We start from the raw sequence: 13,771 nt of genomic DNA, 5'->3' as shown, positions 1-13,771 counted from the left end.
CCAATGTTCGGGTTTGTGTTACATGATGTACTGGATGCCTTATTCAAGCACTTGAACAGCTACATCAGGTTCCCATAATGTGCTGATCTGTACACTGTGGAGTCTGCCTTTTATGACATTGCACACATTCCGCATGTAATAGGGGTCATTGATGGCACCTACATTGCTTTGGTTCCTCCCAGGGCTAATGAGCAAGTCTGCAGGAACAGGAAGAATCACTATTCCATCAATGTGCAGATGGTGTGCCTTGCCAACCAATACATATCCATGTGACAGCAAAGTTTCCGGGATCTGTACATGGTTCATAAATCTTGACGAACAGCAGTGTCCCACAAATGATGTTGCAACTACAGAGAGAGAGGGCCTGGCTCACTGGTAAGAGTAACATTGTCTATGTCTAATGTCCGTGCTACTTCACTTCACAGTCAGCTCTATGCCTCTTAAAGTTCCCTAATGAGTTGTACCTTTGTGCACACAGATGACTCCGGCTACCCCAACCTGCCCTGGCTCCTGACACCAGTGAAGGACCTTACAACAGATGGGGAGAATAGTTACAGTGAGGCTCATGGCCGAACGAGGCATGTAATCGAGAGGATATTTGGGCTACTGAAAGCAAGATTCAGATGCCTACGTGTCAGGTGGTGCCCTACAGTACAGACCACAGAAAGTCTGCCAAATCATTGTAGCATGTTGCATGCTACATAATCTTGCCCTGAGAAGACACATTCCACTACTGGATGAGGAGGAGGCAACTGCTGGACCAGTGGCTCAGGCTGATGACTTTGGAAATGATGAGGAGGCAGACGAGTAGCATGTAGCTGACTCTAGGACTGAGTTGATTCGGCAATTCTTTCAATGAATGCCGTGTATGTGTTGTCTAAAGTTAATAGTACCTATAACCCTGTCTGCTTAGTGACATTGTCCCTCCTTGTGTTTTGCATCAGGGGATATGAGTGCACTACATCCATCTGTCTGTGTTACACAATATGATGGGATGCTGACTTACCATCAGGGGAGGTGTAACTGCTATACTGCCAAAGCCATGTGGTACTTGCTGTTGGCATGGCCTGACTTCAGCATAGGGTTCCCCATGTTGGATGATTTCAAGACTACAGGTTGGATGTAAATGGTCCGGCCTAATCCTGTCACATAACAGTCCAGCTACCCATCCATACTGTTCCCAAAACTGATGTCTGGTACCTACCTGTTTTAGACATTGCAAGATAGGTTTTCTGTTGGTAATGTTAGAATGGTTCTTTTACTCTGCATGTGTGTGACCTACAGGCCTACATTGTAGATATGTAGAGACCTCACCACTGCAACATGATTCCTATGGATTGCATTATGTCCTGTATGTGAACGGGATGGGCAACATGGGAGAAGTCATTAAAGCTTTACCCTATATTGATCTATCTTCAGGTCTGATGTGTGGTTCCAGTCTGCCTTCTGATATGACTGTTGGCATCCTTGGCATAGGATTACAGTACAGGAAGGATCTCATAACACACCTGCTGGGCATTCTTGACACATCTGTCCATCTGTCAGACTTATTGACACCTATATGTGCATTTCAATGTATATCTTTCACATTACATGGTACTGGTGACAATGATGACACGTAAGCCGTTAGGGTGCTGAAATGTGTTTATTGTGGTACTGTCAGAAATGGGGTCTTTGGCTGACCGTCAGGTTACCCTCTGTCCAAGCAAGGACCCTCACTCTAGTCATGGTAAGTCACACACAATCCAAATTATCCAAATGATCTGGTGCCCACCCTCTGGTAGCTTAGCACTGAGCAGTCAGGCTTAACTTAGAAGGCAAAGGGTAAAGCATTTGTGCAATAAATCATAAAATAACACCATAGAGCACCACAAAAATACACCACACAGTGTTTAGAAAAATATATAATATTTATCTGGATAAATGCAGGTCAAAACGATCAAAGATGCAATAAGTAAATGTTGAGATATCACTGAAAAGTGATATAAAAAGTGTCTTAAGTCTTTTAAAAGCAAACAAAGTCTCTTTCAAGCACAAAGTACCTGGTTTGTGTGAAAAGAACTGCAGAGGAGGAGAAGCGTGGAAACAAAGGGGGTGTGCGTTGATTTCTCAGGCCGTACACAGCAATGCGTCATTCAGTTTCCACGCAGGGACGGCTGTACGTCGATTTCCGGCGCTCGGTCGTGGACCCTCTTCGGGTTGCGGGGTTTTCAGATGACCCTGGAATGGTGCAGGGATTTCCTACTTTGGCAGGATGAAGTCACAGGAGCTGCGTCGATCCAGTGAGCATTGCGTAAAATTTTCTACTAAACGTCAGCCGCTGCATCGATTCCTCTCTGGAAGTCGGGCTGCGTCGATCTTCTCATTGTGAAGTCGGGCTGCGACGTTCCGGTTCGGCATGTGGTGAAAATTTCACTGCGGTGCAGGCTGTGCATCGTTTCTGGCAGGTTGTGAGTCAAATTTCGCCACACAAGGATTTCTTCTTGATGAGATTAAGGCCCTCATTACAACATTGGCGGTAAATCACGCTTATCGCCGTGCAGAAGACCGCCAACACACCGCCGCCGCAGCGGAATTCCGGCACAGCTATTACGACCCACAGCTCGGAATCCGCCAAAATCCAGACACCCCCACAAGTCCGCCACACCAAAGGTCAGTGATAAACTGGCGTTTACAAAACCTCCGCCGTCACGCCAACAGGAATATGCCCACACTATCACGACCCACGAATCCACGCGGCGGTCTTTCAACCGCGGTATTCCATTGGCGGTACACACCGCCGTGCTCAAAATACACACACATTTACAAAACACCACCACATTTGACAATCCCAAATACACACACCTGATACACATACACACACCACTCCCACACACCCAATACAATATAAAACACCCGCCCACATCACCCACAAACCCTTACTACCAGAAATGTAGACGAAGGCCAGAGAGACAGCACAGCAAAGACAACACCACGATACAGAGGCACACAACACCATCACACATACACATCCACGCACAAAACACCACACACCCCTAAACATCACCCCACACATCACAACACACACCCCTTCACACATCACCCACACCACCCCATGGCACCGCAAAGACACCCCAGGTTTTCTGAGGAGGAGCTCAGGGTCATGGTGGAGGAAATCATCCGGGTAGAGCCACAGCTATTCGGATCACAGGTGCAGCACACCACCATAGCTAGGAAGATGAAGCTATGGTGCAGAATCGTGGACAGGGTCAACACAGTGGGACAGCACCCAAGAATACAGGATGACATCAGGAAGAGGTGGAACGACCTACGGGAGAAGGTGTGTTCCGTGGTCTCAAGACACCACATGCGGGTCAGCAGACTGCCGGGAGACCCCCACCTCCTCCCCCACAACTAACAACATGGGAGGAGCAGGTCTTGGCTATACTGCATCCTGAGGGCCTCGCAGGAGTAGCAGGAGGAATGGACTCTGGCAAGTCAAATCTTTACTATTATATCCCCCACTCTACCTGCATGCTATCACATACCCCCACCCTCGCCCTTACCCCCATCACTCCAACTCCTCACAGATGTCCCACTATCACAAACCACACATCCCAACACCAGGCCCATATACTGTACAAATGTTGTTCCCTCAGGTGACTGCACTTCATTTGGGAGATTAACAACATTTGTATCAGTGAACACTGTGCTGGTGGTTGGATTCACAGACACAGGGCCTTCCTGGCCTTTGCAGTCCTGTCAGTCCCTGTAGTGCACACACTATCCACCCCCACCTGAGTATACTTCATTTGTGACATGCCAGACTAGGGTATTTGTAGCAATGAACACTGTGCTGGTGTTTGAATTTACAGACACAAGGCCTTACTGGCCTTTGCAGTCCTGTCAGTCCCTTTGACACACACACTATCCAAATGTGAAACCCTCAGGTGAGTAGACTTCATTTGAGAGATTATCAAAAGGGTATTTGGACAAGAGACTGTGATGGTATTTAGATTTACAGTAACAGTGCCTGCTTGGATTTGCAGTAGTGGCACCCACAGGCTGTCTGCTGTTTTTGGCTGGCGGTCAGCCTGTGTAACTTGTAATAGGGTGGTCTGAGGGACCCCCAACATTGCGGTCTGACTGCCAACCACATAAGGAGGCTCTGAGATGTTTTCCAAACTTGGCCTTTGTGTGTCATTCCACCTCGTTCAGGTCAGGGAAGGGAATGAATTGAAAATGGTATTTTGCACCACATTCCATTTATTCCAATATAAAGCAATACTCTTTGCAACAAGGCATTTCAACATTTTGTGAATAGTCTTTGTAGATAATTCATTGATATTTTGCAGTAGTTTATATAGATGACATCACAATATTTTCATCATCAGAAAAGGAACACCAGTTCTAGGCAAGAACAGAGTTAAGAAAACATCTTATTCTCAAAGCTGGAGCAATGTAAATATCATCAGTCCACCTTATCATCCTTGGTCTTTGTGATTTCCCCTTTGGTACTGGAAGAGTATGAATATAAGGTACAAGTAGTGTTACAATGGCCATATCCATGTATAATAAAGCAGATGTACAGCTTTCTTTGGATTTTGTAAGTTTCTACTGCAGATGTTTTCCCAGATTTTCACAACCACCAAATTCTCATTATGTAAAGGAAAGACCTTCATTTGAACACACAAAACAGGACGCTTTCACCCTGCTAAAGGAAAGTTTGATTTCAGCACCAATCTTGCTTCATCCTATGTCAAACATCATTTTTTTGCAGGAACTTAACTATAGCTGAAAGAAACAGCACCATTTTTTATAAGAAATTGTTACTTCTGAAAGCCCCATTTCAAGAGTAGACCATTATGTAATTGGAGCCTACAATTGAGTTACTGTGTATAGAGACCACTGGAATCTACATTTTCTTCAGTCTACAAAAGCATTTACTTCCAAACAGCTCTGATGATCACTGTATTTCAAAGACTACAATTTTGTTAATTTCATTCACCTTGGTACAAACTAATGTGAAGGCAGATGTTCCTTCCAGAGCTATGGAGGAGCAATAACTCTATGGTAAGGCCAAAAAAGCTAGCTCTCAACTTGCCTCTCACAACTTTGCTGAGGTTTATGTTGTAGACAGCAGTTGGAACTCAGACCATCTAGAGGCATGAGCCCACGTCCATAAGGACTGCTAATACCTGGCTCTCACAGGACCGAGTCAGAGAAGTAAGAGGGGGAATGTCTTTGCATGATTGTAAACTGTTTATTTCAATCAAAACAATGTGTGTATACAGGTTCTAACATGGTGTGATGATTCACATATGACCTATCATATATAGAAAGAAAACTTTTTGAGTTGGTAAAGTGTAACATTTAGTGGGATTGCTTAACGAGAAAATGTAAACACATATGTAACCTCTTGTGATACCTATACTCATAATAAGAACTAACTTGTACTGTTTCTGCAGTGAACATGTACTGTCTTTGCATTCAGGATCATGTGGTATAGTGCACCTGCGGGATTCTAGGAACTTTACGTATTATGGCACCTGGTCTTCAAAAGCAGCTGGAAACTAAGGTGGTGCACACTTGCTTGGGTCATTATTTTACAGCCCTTCCAAAATTTGTTGCTGATGCACAATTGTTTGCGGAAATTACCTAGGGTGCACTCCCTCATTTTAATTATCCAAAGGTAATCACAGATAAGCAGAGGCTTTCCTCACAAAGCCACTAGACCACCATTGGAAATAGTTTTTTTTTAAAGTGTCCTTGTCTAAGTTACAGGTGCTGAGTTTATGGCTTTTGTGTTTATAAATAACACTTCACGAAAGCTTAAGGTCGGCAATAGTGAGGAACAGATACAGATCCTTGCATAGATACAGATCCTTGCATATTAACCCTACTGTCTGAATACATGTTATCTTGGCCAAAATTTTAAATACGTGAGAAATTATGCCACCTATTTAGGACACGCACTGATACGTTGTTACATGTTAATCTTATTTGATCAATTTGTTAGAGGTATTGCCGACTCTGCAGTGTGGGTGGAGATCCCTGCATGATAAATTATGGGGATAGATAAAATGCTTATTTAACTTAAAAATAAATAAAAAAATGTTTTATATTAAATATCAATGTAAATTCATTTTATGTATTTATTTTAAATGTAGAACGAAAAGCAGGTCAACACACTCTCAATTATTAGTGATAATGATGAACGTAATAAAATATATTGGTCAAGTTATATGCCAAGAAGTTAAATAAATAATCCTCTCCTGAAGACTTGCATATTTGTTTATAATAATCCTACAATCGGTATACAGCTTAAATTGGACCAATTTTAAAATAAGTGAGCAATGATTCTTCCTTTGTAAGAAATATACTGAAACATTGATACATGTTGATTGTTTTTTAACTAATTTGTTAGTGGTACAACAGGCTCCGCAGTCAGGCAGAGATCTTGGCATGGTAAAGCAGAGTGGAAAATGAAAAGGTTCATTTATTTTAAAAATAAACATCAAAAATATGTTCATATTAAATATTAATGTAAATACATTTTACTTACTTATTTTAAATGTATAACAAAATAATAAAGCCATAGCAAAATTTACTTTTTTTAGTGGATGTATAGTAAATTAAATGAAAATTATTTTTCTGAAGTTTAAATTAAAAAATAAATTTCCTCCTAAAGTAACAAGATTACGGGCCTCATTATGACATCAGTGGTAAATACCACCTACAGCCGCTGTGACTGCCGCTAACATACCACCATGGCAGTAACCATCCGTCTGTCATCTTAAGAGAACTGCCTGACTTCCGGCGCAATAAGGTCGGAAATCCAGCAGTGCTCATAGTGGTGGACGGTGGTAAGCTGCCACTGCTAACACCAGCACCGCCCTGCCAGTAGAACGCTGCTAGCCGTATTATGAGCAGAAATACAGCCTGGGAGTGTTCTGCTGGTGGGGTTTTGCTGGTGGTAGCTGTGCCCCTTCCTGTTCCCTGCTGGATGACCTCTTTGCTGGACAAGGTAAGTCGGGCGCCTGACAGGGGAGAGGGGTGATGTGTGTGTGTGTGTGTGTCTGAGTCTGTGCATGAATGTTTGAGTGTGTGTGTGAATGTGTCTGTGAGTGTTGTGGTGTATGTGTGGTTGTGTGCTTGTGAGTGAATGCGTGTAAGAATGGTAAAAGTGAGTGCGTGTCTGCATGTCAGTGTGATTGTGTGTGAGTATGTTTGGAGGTATGCGTGTATGAATACGTGTATGCCAGTCTGTGTATGAATGCGTGTATTCCAGTGTAAGTGAAAGGGTGTATGCGTGGTGCATGTGGGTGCCTGTGTGTGTGTGCGCGGGGGGTGTTATGGGGCACTGTGACTGTAGTGGGGTCGGGGGAGTGATGTGTTTGTGTGTGGCTGTGAGGGGTGGGGTCAGTTGTCTGGTGTGTGCATGTCTGTGGATGTGTGCGTGTATGGGGGGGTGTGTGCGAATGTATCGGAGGGGGTGGGGAGTTTAGTTTGCGTATCAGGGATGGGGGTTAGTGTGTGTATGGAGGGATGGGTGGGGGGTGAGTTTGGATGGGGGCGACAGGTGAGTGTGGGGTGTGGGGGTGCCACCTAGTGGTGACAAGGAAGGAATTCCTTGTCACCAGTAGGTCCTACCGCCACATTTCTACCGTGGCATTGCTAACGCCACAAAAACTGTGTTTGTAGGCCGGCTCATAATGCCATGGGCGGTACTATGTCAGCCGCCGGGCTTGAGATAGACATCTCCGGCCCGGTGGCTCATACCGCCATGGCAGTAGAAGAAGTGGTCAATCTCATATTGTGGTGGTATGTACCGCCAGCCTGTTGGCGGTAAAACCGCCACACTAACACTGGTGGTCGGAGGACCGCCAGGGTCATAATGAGGCCCTAAGTTCTTTAAATAATGGACTGATAATTATTAAAAGTGTCTAATAGAATGAATTACAATTAATGCAGTTTTATTTTCTGAAAAAAATGTTTTCATTAATTTGTACTTTGCAACATGGTATTAAAATATATTTAATAATTAATTGATAAATATGTACTTTAAAAATATTTTTAACATAAAATTATAGTTATATTTTGTCTTTAGCCATTTAATAATTTCCTATAGGTTTTTATTGTAGTTCCTTAACTCTATTATTTTATTTGTATTTTATTATTTGTATTATATTTTATCATTTTCTATGGGGGAATGGTGCAGTACCACTGGTTGGCCTTGCATAGTGCTGGTCTACTACTATTTTGTTTTTAAGTAGTAACTTATACTTGTTTTTTGTGAATAGTCAAAGGTAGTAAACTTACTCAAAAGTATAAATTACTCAAAAAATGTAAGGTACTTTTGAGAATCAGGACCAACTAAGTCAAAACTGGTGTCCTTTCTGTTGGAAGGGTGAGTTTATCAGGTTAGAGAGATCATAGACTACAGTGATGTTAGTGCAGTCTTTGTGGATTCGGATTTAGGTTAATAAAATATAATGAAATCGCTATGTTAAGTACTTCGTTGAGATTTACGAGCAGAAATGAAGAGGCTTTGAGAGCATTAAGTGAAACAAAGCAGAGTCTTGCCTCAAAAGAAAAGTAATAGGATGATTTTTGGGAATAGACACTTGGGCCCTGGTTTACTAAACAGTAATGCAACACCTTGAAAGTGAGAGAGCAGAGCAGTGCCTCGGCTATTAAGATGTGCTGTGGATTTCCTCTCTCCCTTTTCTGGCACAATTTAGGCTGCCATGTGCCAACACACACCCCAGTGCTATAGTGCAAGAGTATGTGCATTCTGTAAGGAAAACATCTTGAAGTGGAAGCAGACCCTTTCATTACAAAACACTTTTCCTGCTTTGTATGCATGCTATAGAATGCAGCATACATGCAAAGTAGGAAAAATTAGAAGAAAGGAAAACGTTTCTCTTTATTGTCTCTTTCTCGAGGAGTAATATGATTTTGTGCAAGTCCTTGTTTATGATTGTTTATAGATAGGGATTTTCATCAAAACCCAGGGGTGGTTGCACAGAAATGTCCATGCACCACCCACGGAATGCCCATTTGATGGAGTGTAACACACAGCAGCACAACGTTGTGTGATTTTAGGAAACTATACAACTCAAATCCTGTTTTGTGTTAGACAGAAAATCCCAACATTACAATTTGCGGGTTTGTATAATAAACGTAATGTACACCAGGTGCAAAGTGCTTGTTAAGCTGAGCAGCAGAGTCTAAAATTGAGTAGCTGCTCAGTAGCACAATAATATCGAAGAAAGACTGGTAAATAATGAGAATTTCCCAAAGTCTTTCTTCAAGTCTTTCCATGTGTTTGAGAAGCAACAATCCTGAGAGGCATTTTACACCTTGCCTGACCTGATACATCTAGAGTAATGCAACACAGTGAAAATCTCTGCATTTCGTTACTTTGCCCTGTGAAGGTGTTCCTTGGGTGCAGCGTTTGTGTTCTCAAGCACCCACCCCTTGATTGTGGTGCATCCCCAGATTTACCATTTTTGGTAGACCTGGGAACCTGTCAAAATCCTACTCCTCCCCTGGTGAGGCAGAACAGGAAGAAATATATTTATTTCCCCTCTTTCTATGTGTTCTGCATTTTGCTGATGAAGGATTCAGTGGACACTCTGTAGCTAGTTCTTCCACATTGCCATTAGCACAATTAACCTGGCTTTATGAACTATCGAAGTCAATTCAAAATAAGTTCCAATTTCTACACCTACACGTCTATGCATTGGATTGTGCACATATTTAAAATAATTCACAAATGTTAGCAAGAATGTGGAAAGCAACTGCTAAAACTGTTTGGGGTTTCGTACAAACAACTATATGGATGCGGTTCCATATATGAAATTGGACATAGTGCAGAATTGCCAATGAGGAAACACCATTACATTTGTAAAAAGCATTGGCCCTTCTCATTCACCCCCACCAATTTTGTAGGTGTGTCATTTCTATTTCCACCTAGTGAAGGCATTTACTTCTCTCCTTGAGAGGAGTAACTATTCAGCCAGTTAGAGACTGGCAATGAGCCAAAAATGTTTGTCAGTACCCAAACTGTTGCGTATGCGATTCTTCAGAACCTGCCAATGCATTCCCATCCTAGAGTACCAAACCCACACAAATGGTTTTGAATCAAGCCCTTATAGATTATCTGCAAAGCATTATTGGAAAACATGCATAATCTACCTAAGGATGATACCAGCTTACCCTTTCATATCCAATTACAATTGAAATGTGTGAATTTGAATACATGTTTCATGTCACTTATCTTTTAACTATAAATTGGAAAGTATCTAAAGCCCTGTAAAGAAGCTCATCTGGATTTAAGTGGATAAATTGTGCAACAAAACTAAGCTGATTCGGCAAACATTAATTGGAATGTGGGGTTTGCACTGTTCATATTGACTCTTTTGTTCTCCATTAATGTCACACTGAAGGTATTGAGAATCACATATTAGAACTGGTCTTGTGGACAGCAGTAAAAAACAGCCTGTGCGTGCATCCTGTCCTCCACATCTATAGAGTTGAGATCTCTGGAGTGGAAGGAGTGTTTCAAAGTAATGTTTCTTGTAATCAAGAGCAAAAGACTGTTTGAAATATTTCAATTTTGAATTTTCTTTTACATACCAAATCAGGGGTAGTAGCAATGAATCATGGTTAGTGAAGTGGTCATTTATAGTAACAGCTCAGTTGCATGTAGGATTTTTGTGCCTAAGTTCTCTAGACATTGCTCCAATAGCCTATTCGGTCCCCCAGTATCACTAAACTGAAATGTACAGAAGCCAAACATACAATTGTCTTGTGTAAGTCCATGGCACAGTAATCAGTGATGGTAGCTATTTCCAAATTTTTGAACAAAGTATACACAACAAGGGTCAATTATTAAAAAAATAACATGATTTGGTGTCATTCCTAAAACAATGACTCACTATTTTAGGTATGGAAGAGTATATTGTCCATGCAATCTTTTTTAGTATTTCATATATTTATGTGGTATTTTACTTCCTCTTCCAAGTGGTTTAGATCCACTACTGCTGCCATTTGTGTTTATTTTAATTTGTGAATTCTATTCATGTATGCAAAGTGTTTTTTTCACCATATGAACTGTTGTATGACACAATATTTAATATCTGAATATAATGCTACCTTTTTATCATTGATAAAATATCTCTTACAAACATTGCTTTTTCAGCATATGCTAAGTATTTTACAATGATATCATTTATGCTTACATTGTATTTCAAAACATTGCTTTTGGCATATACATAACTGTCGCGCCGCGCAGCGCGTTCTCAAGACGCGGCGCGCCCCGAGTCTTCATTGTACAGCGCGAGGCCCCAGATCTTACTTTGGGTCTCGCTCTGCCTTCTGTTGTGTCCCTGTTCTCCCCTGACCCCTCCTTACCTGTTTCTTTTTCTTCTCCTTCTTCTTTTTCTTCTTTACTTTTTCGAGGCATTTTTCTGTCCTTTCTTTATGTCGTTCCCCCTTCCCATGTTACCTTTTTCTTCCCAGCATTCCTTGGTCCCTATTTTCTATGGTTCCTGTTCTATTCTATCCTATGTACTTTTTCCCTATCTAAGATGGTGTCTTTTTACTTCCTGTTGGTCACTTCCTGTTTCCTGGTATATAAGGGCTCTGTTTTCTCCCTTTCCTTGCGCTGCATCACTTTCTGCTCAGATTGTGTCTTCGCTCCTGATTCTTAGCCTTCGGTTCTGAATCTTTTCAATTTTGCATTTACCTGCATTTTGTTCCTTTTTGATTCCTGGTTTTGTTTTTGTTTCAGGAATCCACTTTTTGGAGGTTTTTTCCCCTTTTTGGGGTTTTTTCCCTCTGGCACTAATTCTAAAGGGCACGGTCTGTTCTTGGCGTTTCCACTGCCTGCAGCACCGTGGCTACTAGAAAGAGTCGCCCTTTTCTGGGCCAAAGCCGAACCTTCAAGACCCACGCCACTAGATCTGCGGTTTCCAGGCGCCAGCAGCACGTGAGTCGTGACAGAATGCAGCGCCCAACCATTCCGACATCTTCTGACACTATGGATGACACAGTGGCGGCGGCTGCAGATCCTGATTCATCTCTTTTGACTACTATTCAACAACAAGCTCAGGAATTGCAACAATTGCGCAACGAGAATGCGGTCTTACGACAGGCTTTGGCCCTCCGCAGTGGCGATGTTCCGACTATCTCCGCCTCTACGCCTCGCTTCTCTGGTGAACCAACTAAACTGCGTGAATTCCTGGATGCATTAACGGTTTACTTCGCCTTCAGACCTACCCAATTCTCTCATGACAGGACAAAGGTGGGATATCTCATTAGTGCATTATCCGGTCCTGCCTTGGCCTGGGCAACCCCGATGGTGTCATCCAACGATCCAGTATTGTCGGACTATTCTGCCTTCGTGACCCGCTTTAAACAAATGTTTAGTCGCCCAGGATTGGAAGCCTCGGCAGAGGAAGCATTATGTGATATCCAGCAAGGTTCCCAGGATGTCCTCCAATATATTACACGTTTCCGTCAATTAGCGGCAGAGACCACTTGGGTGGAGCGTACCCTGGTAACTTTGTTTCGCAGAGGACTTAAGGAAGAAATTAAGGATGAATTAGTACATTCCACCAGAGTTGAAGATCTTCGTGGCCTGATGGATCAAGCACTTTCCATCGAGTATCGTCTTCAAGAACGACGAATGGAGAAGAGAAGGAGTAGAGGATCGTCTCAGCCAAGCTCTTCACGGATGTATCCACCTCATCCTGAGGAATTTCGTCCTCCTGCTAAAGACATAGAAGGGGAACCCATGCAAGTGGATACTACTCGAAGGCCACTCTCTGCTAGTGAGAAGGAAGACAGACGGAAGAAAGGATTGTGCCTCTACTGTGGTTCTGCTGGTCACATGCTTCGTACATGTCCTGTACGTCCACCTAGACCCTTGGGAAACGCCACCTCCCGTCCTCTGTAAGAAGGGAGGGGACGGGATCATCGGCTATACCTTCTATCAGCTCATTCAACGACAATACAACTTACTTGTTCGTGTTACCAGTCATATTACAACTACCTGATGGCCGCCAAGAAAGAACTATGGCATTATTGGATTGTGGTGCTAGTGGTATATACATGGATAAGACATGGGCCACTAATCTGCAAATTCCCACACAACCCAAAGACATTCCTGAACAAGTACACACCGTGGATGGATCTTTGATATCCTCAGGTCCAGTCGATACTACAACCTTGATGTTAAATTTACAGTTTGGTAATCATCAAGAACACCTCTCTTTTGATCTCATTTCATCTCCCAACCATACCATTATTCTCGGAATTCCATGGTTTACTAGACATAACCCATATGTGAACTGGGTAACCCGGACAATTTCTTTATCCTCACAGTTTTGTCAAGAAAACTGCTTTGCTTCCGATAAATATTGGTCACCAAACAGATTAACACCTATTAAGAGTACTACGGAGTATTCCATCAACACTGTCCAAGGAGTTCCTGAACATTATTTAGAGTTCCAAGACGTGTTTCAAAAACCATTCAGACCTGTATTACCTCCACATCGAGAGTACAATTGTGCTATTCCTTTGGAACCTGGAACAGTCGTTCCCTTTGGGAGGATGTATTCTCTCACGGAACCTGAAAAGGAAGTTCTTAAGGAGTATCTGGAGGAAAATGTACAGGGTGGTCTCATTGTTCCATCATCTTCTCCAGCAGGGGCTCCCCTCTTTTTTGTACCTAAGAAGACCAAAGATCTTCGTCCTTGCATAGACTTTCGAGGCCTAAACA

This window comes from Pleurodeles waltl, chromosome 8 (genome assembly GCF_031143425.1).
Source record: "Pleurodeles waltl isolate 20211129_DDA chromosome 8, aPleWal1.hap1.20221129, whole genome shotgun sequence".
Lineage (NCBI taxonomy): Eukaryota > Metazoa > Chordata > Amphibia > Caudata > Salamandridae > Pleurodeles > Pleurodeles waltl.
This window is presented reverse-complemented; position numbering follows the sequence as displayed.